Source organism: Mustela nivalis (genome assembly GCF_964662115.1).
Source record: "Mustela nivalis genome assembly, chromosome: 10".
NCBI classification, from domain to species: domain Eukaryota; kingdom Metazoa; phylum Chordata; class Mammalia; order Carnivora; family Mustelidae; genus Mustela; species Mustela nivalis.
The window spans coordinates 51,763,480-51,775,663 of record NC_139029.1 but is presented as its reverse complement, the minus strand read 5'-3'; the positions used below and the strand labels follow the sequence as shown (position 1 = coordinate 51,775,663).

The 12,184-nt window shown below is 42.9% G+C and overlaps 1 protein-coding gene across 8 annotated transcripts in view; it reads right to left on the bottom strand.

Moving 5' to 3' along the window:
- Positions 1-10,486, bottom strand: part of LEPR (leptin receptor) — a 90,513-nt gene extending 80,027 nt beyond the window's left edge. For 3 of the 8 annotated variants that reach the window (XM_082687874.1, XM_082687877.1, XM_082687878.1), the window contains exon 1: positions 4,395-4,609. The gene's annotated coding sequence lies outside the window, so the exon portion shown is untranslated. Of the gene's footprint in view, positions 1-4,394; positions 4,610-6,993; positions 7,074-7,351; positions 7,440-10,338 lie in introns of those variants that run through there. The other 5 variants (XM_082687879.1, XM_082687880.1, XM_082687876.1 and 2 more) reach the window with 5 other exon arrangements.
- Between the last annotated feature and the right edge of the window lie 1,698 nt (positions 10,487-12,184).

The window sequence follows — 12,184 nt, the reverse complement described above, 5'->3', positions numbered from 1 at the left end:
AAGTCATATAGTATGTTAATGGGTGATAAGCACTATGCGGAAAAGCAAAGGAAAGGGAAAGAAGTGTATTGCAAGGTTAGAGGATGTGTGATTTTAAATGTGATAATCAGAGTAGGCTTCATTGAAAAAGAAGTGTTTGAACATTTCAAGTGTATTCCAGGCACACAAAGGTCGTCTCTGATACAGTCAAGGAATCCTAAGATCAGTGAGAAGAACAGTAGGCAATGAGATCAGATAGGTAAAGTGCATAGGAGAAAAGATCAGGTAGGGTCTTGTAGGTGATCCTAAGAACTTTGGTTTTTAGTCCATATGAACTAGAAAGCTTTTGGAGTTTTTGAAGCAGAAAGGTGACATGATTTGACATATGCAGTAAAAGGAGAGCTCAGATTACAGGTGTGAGAATAGATTATAGAAGACAAAGGATAAAGGCAGGGAGACCGGTTACAGGGTCCTTGCAATAATTCATGTGGGATATAATGGCAGCTCAGACCAGGGTGGCAGCCATGGAAGTGATGAGAAATAATTATATTCTGGGTCGATAAGAGAAAACAAAGAGGATTTCCTGACATGGTACACCTCAGGTATGAGGGAATGGGAGAAACTAAGATGACGCCAAGGTTTGGGGCCAGAGCAACTGAAAGGTGGCTGGAAGTGAAGAAGACAGCAGATAGAGTAGACTTGGGCAAGATGAAGATTCTGTTGGGGTATGTACTCACCAAATGAAAATGGTGAGTAGGCAGCTGATACAGAGGCCTGAGGTCAGGGAGAGAAGTTCAGGCATGAGCTCTATCATTTCTGAGTCATCAGTATACAATGGTAAAGATCAAAGAGAAAAAATAAAGAGACTGTATGAAATCATCAGAGTATATAGAGAAAAGAGCTCCTGAGGACTACATCTTAAGGCACTGGAAGAGTAAAACCTCTCAGAGAAGCTCCTGATTGGCAAAGGAGACAGGAGCGGCCAGCAAAGGAGGGAAACCAAGCATCCTTGGTGTCCTGGAGGTCAGTAAGGAAGGCGTACCCTGAGCAGACAGTGATAACGGCGACGATGCTACCAACAGGTGAAGTAAGAGCAACACTGACGACTAACTACTGGAATTGGAAAGGTGATGTCATTGGTGACCAGGACAGGGGTAGTTTTGGCAGAGTACTAAAATGGGCTTAAGAGATAATGTAGGGGCGCCTGGGTGGCTCAGTTGTTTAAGAGCCTGCCTTTGGCTCAGGTCCTGATCCCAGGGTCCTGGATCAAGTCCCACGTTGGGCTCCCTGCTCAACGTGGAGCCTGCTTCTCCATCTGCCCCTCTCCCTCACCTCATTCATGCTCTCGCTTTCTCTCAAATAAATAAAATCTTAAAAACAAACAAGAAAATAATGTGAAGAGATACACTGTAGAAGTGAATACAGACAACTCTTCAAAAGATTTTGCTTTAAAGCAGAGCGAAGAAATGGCTTCAGCTCACAAACACGTAATGCAACAGAATCTGAAAGAATGCCTTTTAATTTCAAATAACATTTTTTAAGGTAAAACCAAACTTGTGATCAAGAAGGAATAAGCAAGCGGTCTCTAGTTACTGGCATGTTCTCTTACTGGTGTGGTGAATAATAGGGTATTTACCTTATATTTGTCTGTTATAATCATTTGCTATTATTATTTGTCAACCAGCATATTTATTTTATGTACCTCTCCTCCCTCTATATGTCATATATATATACATATATTTGCTCAAAGGATTATAAAAATTCAAGATTAATAAGATCAAATTCATGAAAAGACAGCAGATAATATCACTATCGCATCACAAAACGTTTTAATAAAAAGTATGTGAGAAGGAATATTCCAGATTATAAACAGACCAAATTTGAATTGAAATTCCAAGAGGTTACATGTACTAAGTCTGGCCAGTAGGTGAACATTTGCGCCTTTCTGTTTTAATTAAAAGCGGAATTCGTAAATCACATAAAATCTCAAGAATGAGAGGAGACTGTAAGCCCTTTTCTTCATTTTTAACTCCACAGGATATGTTTTTTTAGTATGTGTGCTTGGTTCTCAGTATGAAAAACGCAGTACAGTATCTGCCAAGACAATTTTTTTTCCTGGATATTTTAAGTTTTATTTCCCAGGTCCACACAGATATTGCACTTCACAAATAAAAACCATTTGATGATATAATAGTGATCTAAGTATGAAGACAGGACTGTTTTTTGGGTTTGGGTTTTTTTTTTTTTTCTTTTCTTTTGGTAAATTCATTACAAAAGAGAAGCAGAGTTTTGGCCAGCCACGGTGATGCTCCCAAGCCATGAATGAATCAGGGGTAGACCCTGAGCAATCAGATTCATCTATTGTTTTCCAAAAACCCCTAGAAGGCAGGGTATTTGAGTTTTTCTACTCTCTGTGATTCACCAACTAATTTACTTAACTCCTTGAGCATCAGTTTCAAAGGAGCTGATCACCTGCTTCACCAGAGAATATGAGGCAAGATAATGTCTCAGTGAGTAACACTTGCAGCCCAAAGCGGAAAAGGCCATGGAAATGAGGGAATGTGTTCACAAAAGAGTACTGTACTTGAAATCCACTCCACTCTCCCAAACTACACACACAGCACAGGCTAGGTGGGAACACATTATTTTATTTTATATCAAAGCCACCAAGAAGATCCAGAAATACTTCTAAAACCTCTATCCTAACTACTGATGACTGTGACTCAAATAATTTTAAGTTGTAAGTAACAACAAAAGCCATTCTAACATACTCTGTCTGCCAACAAACCAACGGTTGTTTGTTTTTTATCAAAAATAAACAAAAGGTAAAAAAAATAAACAAAAGGTTCACTGACACTTTGGGGCACACACTTCTTGTACAAATTTTTGCGGGGGTCAATTCCTTATTTCTGGTTTATCTGCTTCACCTCTGCTATTTTCTGGGCTTCATTCCAAGACCGCTAAAATGCATTACTAAAATGGGCATCTCTGGTTTTGAGCTTAATTTCAGAGGCTTTGAAATGGTCTGAAACCATTTTTTTAAATATTTTGCACACAACTATGCTAAAAAGTAACACATGTTGGTCAAGATCAGTAATTGATAGGAAAGGTACAATTTCTGTTTTCCTCCAAAACAATTTTTATTTCCTCCAAATACACAGTACTGAGAGAGAATTAAGTGCTGTGCTAAAGCCATGTGTTTGTGTTGTAGTGTTGCAAATATTGGCTAAAAGTTGAACATAATTCCTTAAGGCAAAGTAAGATATGATCTAAATATTCACATATAAACTACACATTTCTGAACTCTTTTTAAGCATTTTTCTCTTTAATTTCTGGTTGGAAAACCCTAAAGACACAAGTCATAAAGGCATACAAAACAAAATGCTGAGATCAAAATAGATTTTTTAAGTGTCATGAAATCATGAACCTAGCAATGTTTGCAACATGTTAAAGAGTTACAGAATTATACATTTTTAAGTTGGGAAGCATCTTAAATGTTATTAAGAGGCCCCCAGGATCCAACCCTCCAATCGGACAAATGAGGAAAATGAGGCCCAGAGAGGTTAAGCTAACCCCAGCTGTCCCGGATAATAAATGGCAAAATCATGCCAAAATCCAGATATTCCGACTGCAAATCCAGAGCTCTGAAAGAGCATTTCTTTCAATATACTTTAATACTTACGGAAATACATGTTAACACAGGGCACTCCGGGCAGACCCTCAATAGAAGGAACTCTTACAGCTCATCTGTTTGCAAACACAAGTCCTAGAAATAGCACTGGCAACAACTAGTTTCTTAGGGGGCTTCACCATACCTGGGGTTTCCACTGACTCCTCGGTTAGGTCTAGTTTTCTCACCTCTACGAATCCCTTTAACCAATGCTTTGGATTCGTTCTTTTGTTTTTCACATTTCTTTGGGGTAGAACGGGAGAAGGTGAAAAAGAGAAGCTGAGATTTTAACCACCCCTGCAGCGCGAGTTTGTTCTCGCCTCAGCCAAACCAACAAGTGTTTCCCCGAGCCCCAGGGCTTACTTGGTTTACGTCGCAGTCCCTTCAGTTTCCAAAGTAGGAAGGAGACCTGAAAAAGAAGTTGGCTGCGGGGCGCGTCGCTTCGGGGGCACAGGCAGGTGCGCGCCCGGGTGCGGCCGGCTGTGGTCAGACGCGCGCCCCTATCCTCCTCGCCCCGGGAGCCTCCCTACCCCCGGGCCGGGAGACCGAGAGGCCCCGCCGCCCCTCCCGCCACCCCCGAGCGCTAACCCCTCCGGTGGAGCCGCGGGGTCGTCCCCGGACTCCCGGTCCCCCCGTGGCCCGCGGGCTCCGCGCCCGCCGAGCGCGCTCCAGCGCCCCGCTCCTCCTGCTGCCGAGAGCGGGAAAGGGGGCAGTAAGGGGTGGAGGAGAGAGAAGCGGGTCCCACCTCGTTGCCGGGGTTCAACCCACAGGGAAGACAAGAGATGGCGGCGGCGCGGGGGCTCCGACACCTGCGTCGCTCGCGCGGGGCGGGCCGAGGGCTCTATGGGCCGTGGGCTCTGCGGTGGGGCGGCTCCGAACTCCTCGCGGGAGGTGCTGGCAACTCTCCGGAGAGCCGAGCGCGGCGCAGTGTGGGGAGGAGGGGCAGGGGGGAGCGCGTGGGGTGGGGAGAAGGGAGGGAAGAGCCCGTAGCCGCACGCGCGCGCCCCCCGCCCTCGGCGACCGCTCCTGGCCGCAGCAGAGGACCCCAGCGCCCAGGGCGACCACGCAGGTGACCGTGGGGAACGCTGCTGCGCGTGGCCGCGGGCCTGGCGGGAGAAGAGAAATGCTGGCGAAGGAGGACGGACCCCTTGCCGGCGGGGAGGCCGAGAGCCCAGAGGATCCCAGCAGGAAGGCGGCGCCGCTGCTTCAGACAGCTGTCAGCTACAGCGCACCCACCTCGCCGCCGGTGGTTCTCAGACCCTGGGCTAGGCACTGGGGTTCCCTCTCCTCCCACTCCCAGACTTCCAGGCCTCTGCTGCATCACGGGCGCAAAATGCTACTATAAAGATTGCAATAATTGACAGGAGTGGAAAAGGAAAGCAAATTGGCAAAGACTCTTTGTCACCAAGTCACCAACTCACCAAGGATGTTTCAGCCAAGCGTGTGGGTCATGTTTGTCAGGAAGGCTGAAGATGCACTCATGTATCTAAAAGACCATTTACTTCTCTTTCAGTCCTAACACCACTGAATTTCAGGACGACACAAACAAAATCTGTCCTTTAACAGATCCCAACCCCTGATAGACACCCAAAGTGTTCACTCACTAATCTGTGTATTAATATACTCTTTATTGAGGACCTACTGTGTGTCAGACAAATGCGAGGTACAATTACCATGTTCCTTGAACTTGGAGTAAGAACAGACAAGCCAGTGTTCATAAAATTACCAATTATGACGGGTGACATGGAGGAAACCAAGGGGGAAAAGAAAAATAAAGGGGAGTGGACATACTCCAGATTGGGTGATGGTTAATTTTCAAAGGTCTCTAGAAATGAACTTGCCTAGTGCCCTCATAAGGTGCATCATAGGAAGAGGCAAAGAGAGAAAGTAGCCCAGAGATGTGCATAGGGCCAGAAGCAATGTGTCTTGGCTCCCTGGCCCAACCACTTTGTCAATTTGTGGAACTTTGTAAATGGAAAATTTCACCCATAGGCATTTCCTCTCAGAACCAATCGTACTTTTACAAAGAGCATTTAGATCTCCAGACCACTTGTTGAGACCAATTCATTCAGAAATTTCATATTTGTGCCCTGAGTGGACTTTCTGGGGCATCTGTGGCTAGAAGCACTAACCTTTGAGTTTCATCAAACCTCAGAAAACAAATGTCTCCTCCATTGGATAGAATTGGAGTAGAGATACGGACTTTCCAAAAATTGTTATAAAACAGCACAACAGAATCCTTAATTAGTCTGTATGAACTAGCTTATTGGTTTCCTACAGCTGCCTTAACAAATGCTTAAAAAAATTTTTTTTCTGTCCCTGTTCTGAAGGCCAGAAGTCTTAATTAAGTGTCATCAGGCCCGCACTCCTTCCTCAAGACTATGAGGGAACCCTCCCCTGCCTGGAGCAGCTTCTGGAGGCTCCAGGAATCTGTTGGGTTATGGCTGCATCGCTCCACTCTCTGCCTGTGTCTTCCTATGGCCTTTTCCTCCATGTGTCATCTTCCCTGTCTCCTACAAGGACACTTGTTATCAGATTTAGGCACCACCCAAATAATCCAAAATGATCTCAGCCCGAGATCCTTAGTTGCATCTGCAAAGACCCTTTTTCCAAAAAGGTCACATTAACAGGCTCTGGGATTTAGAATGTGGACCTGTTTTTATTGGGAAGCCACACTAAAGCTAGTACACCAATAGGGACCAAAATCGTCGTCTATTGGGGTATCAGGGTACCGCTTCAGCACTGTTATACAAAACCATATTGACACTAAGTATAAGTTATCATTTCATTGTGGGCTACTAAAAACAGGTATCATTAAACCTGAGCATTATGAGGAATAACTGCCATAAGGAAAAAAAGTGCAGAACCCCAAGCTGGAAGTTCATGTTTGAGTCCCAGGTGATACTTGAAGGCCAACCATGGATCTTCAGCAGCTACCATCATTAAACGAATACAGAAACATACCTCACATGCATAGGTATGGGTTTCTGATAATGTGATCCAACACCGAATGTCTGCTAGGCACCAGGCTCTGAGTCTGGGGCTCCTAGGGAGCTTTCATTCTAGGTTCGGGAACAACTTTGAATCTCACTCTCTCTGCACAATGCCTGCTGCATATCTGAGGCCTGATAAAGAGCTGTTAAATGAGTAGATGGGTATAAATAAATCATCACCAATCAGCTAGGCAATTACTACCCCATTGAAAAATATCTCTATAATAAGAAGATAGGATTTACCAGAGCAAAACAGATTAACATGCTGACTCATTCAGTATTTTCTTGAGTGAAGGAAAAGTCTCCAAAAGGAAAACTTTGATTTGAAAAAGAAAATAATGAGATACCTACCTTTTTCTTCTTCTCCCCCTTTTTTTTTTTTCCGAATCAATAATTGCCTATTTACACAGATACAGATCCTGCTGGGAACAATCAATCATGACCGAAATTATAGTTACTTGAAGTGAATAAAATATTTTGTTTAAGTATTTGGTTGATACATTCAAAAGCATAAACATTATTCAATTGGTAATTTCATGATACTGAAGCGTCATTTCTTGAAACTCTTGCAATGATTTCAATGACTCCACTTTCTCCTGGTTCACTTCTTCCCTCTTTGACGTTCCTTCTTACTTTTCCATTCTTACAATTTTAGACGATCAACCAATATATTAAAAATTACCAAACTGATTTTCATTCTTGGGCTTACTTGAGACATAGGCCCATCCCTGAACCAGTCATGGTGTCCAGTGAGTTGGAATATGATGACCATCCAGGTATGAGTCACTGGTGTGCTCCTGGAAAACATGATTGAGAGGAGAGTTGATCTCACCCTAACCAAATAACTTAGAGTGGGAAAAGTGGGATCCCAAAAGAGTACTAGGGTGCTCTTACTTAAAAAAAGTAGGCAAAAAAGCATAGATATCCACTGCAATAGACACTTAAAAAGGTTTGTTGTTAATTGAATGTGGTTTGGGTTTTTTTTTAAGATTTTACTTATTTTTTTTTCACAGACAGAGATCACAAGTAGGCAGGGGAGGGGGGGGGCGGGAAGCAGGCTCCCCGCTGAGCAGAAAGCCTGATGCAGGGCTCCATGTGGGGCTCTATGCTGGGCTCAATCCCACGGACCGTCCGCAGGATCACAACCTGAGCCCCGCAGGATCATGACCTGAGCTGAAGGCAGAGGCTTTAACCCACCAAGCCACCCAGGTGCCCCCTGAATGTAGTTTCAATTAAAATATCACTTGTCCTTTCTATGGTGTTCTAAGTGTTTTCCATCAAGTTTTTAGAAATGAATTGATAATTATAACTATTGATTACATGTCTAATTACCACACAAATCTTTAGAATTTACTTTTATAAAAGACTGAAAAATGTTTTCATATGCATCCAAAGTTATATAGCAAGCATGTGGATTCTGGAATTGGACTGCCTTAGTTGTCTGTTTGTTTGTTTGTTCCTTTTTAGCACATTAATTATGAGAACAGTTTCTCTACCCTCTGTCTCAGCATCCTTTACTGCAAAATGGAGTTCTTAATAATTACCCCTCTGAAATGCCATGCAATGTAATGAGATAATAACTATGCCTTAATAATAGGACTTCTTCCCTAGAACTCTCTGACATTTATTTATCATTCATCTCAGTTAGCTTTCACAGCATCTCTAGAAACTGATCATTTATTCTCCTCGTAATAAATAGTCAGTATCTATTATGTATCAGGTACAACTACCAGAATAAACAGCATGGGTCCTTTATGCCCTGGAGGAGTCAAGTGAGGATTCCCATAGTTCAACCAGGTTGGGGTAGGGCACTCTATACAGGGGAACCAAGGATGGAAGGAAAAGCACAGAGGAGAGAGGCCTTAGTAGCTTTGGGGACTGCCAGTATCAGAGCCCTGCGTGATGTTGAGATAAGAATACCTAAAAAGTACACAGCAGTCTAATAGAAGAACTCTGAAGGTCATGTGGATTTTGAAGGCCATTTGGACTTTCACCTCTATGCACGAAGAAACATTGAACACTTTTAGACTCAAGAATTGTCTTCAGGGCACCTGGGTGGCTCAGTCGGTTGAGTGTATGCTTTTGGCTCAGGTCATGGTCCCAGGGTCCTAGGATCATGCCCCACATCAGGCTCCCTGCTCAGCGGGGAGTCTGCTTCTCCCTCTGCCACTCCCCCTGCTGTGCTCTCTCTCTCTCTCAAATAAACAAATAAAATCTTCAAAAAAAACTGTTTTCAAATTCGTAGGAAAGCACATCCTGGGTGTGTGAAGAGATAAATGTAGAGCCAGGGATAACAGTTAAGAAAGTAGGCAAACCATAATGTGCAACTAAATTGAATGCAGGTTGTTTAGAGCATCAATTCTGATTCCGGAGTGCTGAGGTGGGCCCTGGACTCTGCATGTCTAATAAGCTCCCAGGTGATGGCAATGCTGCTGGTCCCCAGCAACGCAACAGACTACCTAACTACTATCAGTGCTGTCTCCCAACAAAAAGACATTTAAATCTAGAGCACATCCAACTTTCGAATCCCCATGGAGAAATAATTTGCAGCTCATACAGCTGTTATGACTAACTGAAGAACTCTTGTGTATAACAAGCCAGTATGATAGAAATATTTTATCTTGATTCTTCAGGTATCTCTGAGAACAAGCCCCTTTAAAGCGTGAATATCCAAAGGAAAATTATTAGGTTATCTAATAATGAGGTGGTTACGAGTTGTGGTGAGTGGAGGAAGTGTAATACAGGGTACTATGATGGTCTTTCTGATGTTGTCAACTTGACTCAGCTATCGTCCCCAGTTACACGAACAAACACTAATTGAAGCGTTGCTATGAAGATATTCTGTAGATGTGATTAAAATCTATAATCAATTGATTTTGAGTAAGAGAGATTATCCCAAATAGCCAGGGAGAGCCTGGTTCAGTCTGCTGAAAGCCAAAAAAGCAGTTGAGTCTTCCCTGAAGAAGGAGGAAACCCCACCTGTGGACAGAAGCCTCAGCCCATGGCCAAGTGCTCCAGTCTGCCTCCCCTGACAGTTTGCTTTATGGATTTTAATACTCTTTTTTTTTTAAAGATTTTATTTATTCATTTGAGAGAGAGAGAGAGAAAGCATAAGCAGAAAGAGGAGGGGCAGAGAGGAAGAGGGACAAGCCCCAACATGGGGCTTGATCCCAGGACCCTGAGACCATGACCTGAGCCAAAGGCAGACGCCCAACCAACTGAGCCACACAGGGACCCCTGCTTTATGGATTTTAGCTAGGCATATCTAAAAGTTACATAGGCAGTCCTAGGCAGTCCCTAGGTTACATAGGCCTTGAAATAAATATCTTACTATATATCTCCTACTGGTTCTCCTCCTCCAGTTGGACCCCAAAAGATTTTGGCAACAAAAGCCAGGGTGCTACTATAACAAAGACCCAAAAATGTGGCAATGGTGTTAGACATGGGCAACTGGCAGAAACTGGAAGAATTTTGAGTAACACAATGGAAAACGCCTATCCTGTCTTAAATAGACGATTAGTAGAAATATGGTGGTTAACAACTCTGCTAGCGAGGACACGGAAGGAAGTGAGGAGCACGATTTCAGGAATTTGAAGAAGGGAGAGCTTTGTTACATAGTGGAGGAAAGCTTACCAGAATTGTGCCGGGCAGTCATGTAGAAAGCATAAGCTGTATACAAGTAAACTGGACACATACCTGAGGAGATTTCCAAGTGTTGAAGAGGTATTCTGGTTACTTCCTGCCGCCGACAGTAAAATGTAAGAAGAAATAAATTGAAGAAAGAATTCTCAAACAAAAAGCAACCAGGGCTTGATGATTGGGAAATTCTTGGCTCATCAAGTCTCTGAAGGGTATAAACATGGACGGCTTTACTACCAAGAAAGCATGCTGTTGAGAAAAAGCCAAGAATATGGCTGGTCAACCTTTCGCTAATACTTAAGAAAGATTTTAAAAATCAGAGTATTCAGTCACACAAAGTCTCTTTGAAGAAATTAAGTATCTGACTCATAAATTCCCTCATTCCTCCCAAATAGAAATGGAATTATTTAGGGAGGATCAATGGATAAGCCCCTTTTCTTCTGGACTGAATTCCTTTTAACATACACAGGACATCTATAGGGTTCTCAAAAACTCGATACTGGTAGAAATACTGCCATTTGGGATGTAAAGGGATAGAGTACAGAACAAAGAAAGCTTTTGGACCCCCAAATTCTACATACAGAAAATAGGCTGATAAAACCACACAGCTTGTACTCTAAAATAGACAAAGTCTTGGTGGCCCATCATAGACCTAATGAATAAAAGCCTCTGGAGGTGGGGAAACAACTCTGTGTTTTAATAGGCATGCCTACCGAACTGGGAAATCATTGGCTTTTGGAGAAAGGCAAGAATGATAGTTTACTTCAAACACTGGGAAGACAATCAAGAAGAAGATGTGGTAGATTTTTCTATACAGCCCCTGTAAACCCAACTAATGAATGGAAAACACAGGCAGCCAGATTTAAGCCCAATCAAAGGAATCCCTTGCTAGCTGCCATAGTCATTAGAAGTGGAATGGGCTACCAGGTGAGACAATGAGTTCTTCATCAGGTGATTTTTTTTAAATTGAGACTAAAGGACTAGCCAACAGGAATATTGCAGGACAACACTGGGTAGGAAAGAGATTAGATCAGAATGATGGTAATTAGGGCTGCACCATATCAAACCATCTATGGTTTGGAGGTGCAACTTCAGAGTATTTCCATGAAGAGGGTTTGGGCTGTAAATGACAAGTTCTGTAATAAAAACGTTACCTATTATCCACAGAGACTGACCATTCACAGAGCATGAGCAATGTTTTTCCTCCAGAAGTGAGGATTGCCTTTATTTATTTTGCCTGCATCTATTTTCTATTGTAATAAATAAGTACATAGAACGTGTATGTCTGTGGGTCTTATTTTCAAGACAGTTGGGATGAAACAGTAAATGTGAAACCGGAAAATTAATTGATGTGGATTCTTATTTAAACATACATACGCAGGGGCACCTGGGTGGCTCAGTGAGTTAAAGCCTCTGCCTTCAGCTCAGGTCCTGATCCCAGGGTCCTGGGATTGAGCCCAGCATCAGGCTCTCTGCTCAGAAGGGAACCTGCTCCCCACACCCCTCTGCCTGTCTCTCTGCCTATTTGTGATCTCTGTCAAATAAATGAATAAAATCTTTAAAAAATAAATAAATAAATAAAACTTTAAAAAAGTAAACATACATATGCAGCTTTGATTTTAATTAGTTCAGTTAAGCAGCCAAAGAACTACTAGGTAATTTGATAGCTTGGACCATATAGGCTCTGCTGTGATTTTCAGATTAACTGCATATGAATCCTTTAAGTCTAGGGTCCTAGTCCCCTGCAGGAGCCATTAGTGTCTCTGGGTATAGGGGTATTTAGCAAAGTTGTCTTGATGTTGACAGACGTTATATTCCACACCCCATTAGTAATGCCAAAGAGGTAGGGAATACACTGAGAGGTGAAAGGACATTATTATGATCGTCTAAGAACTACAGGAGA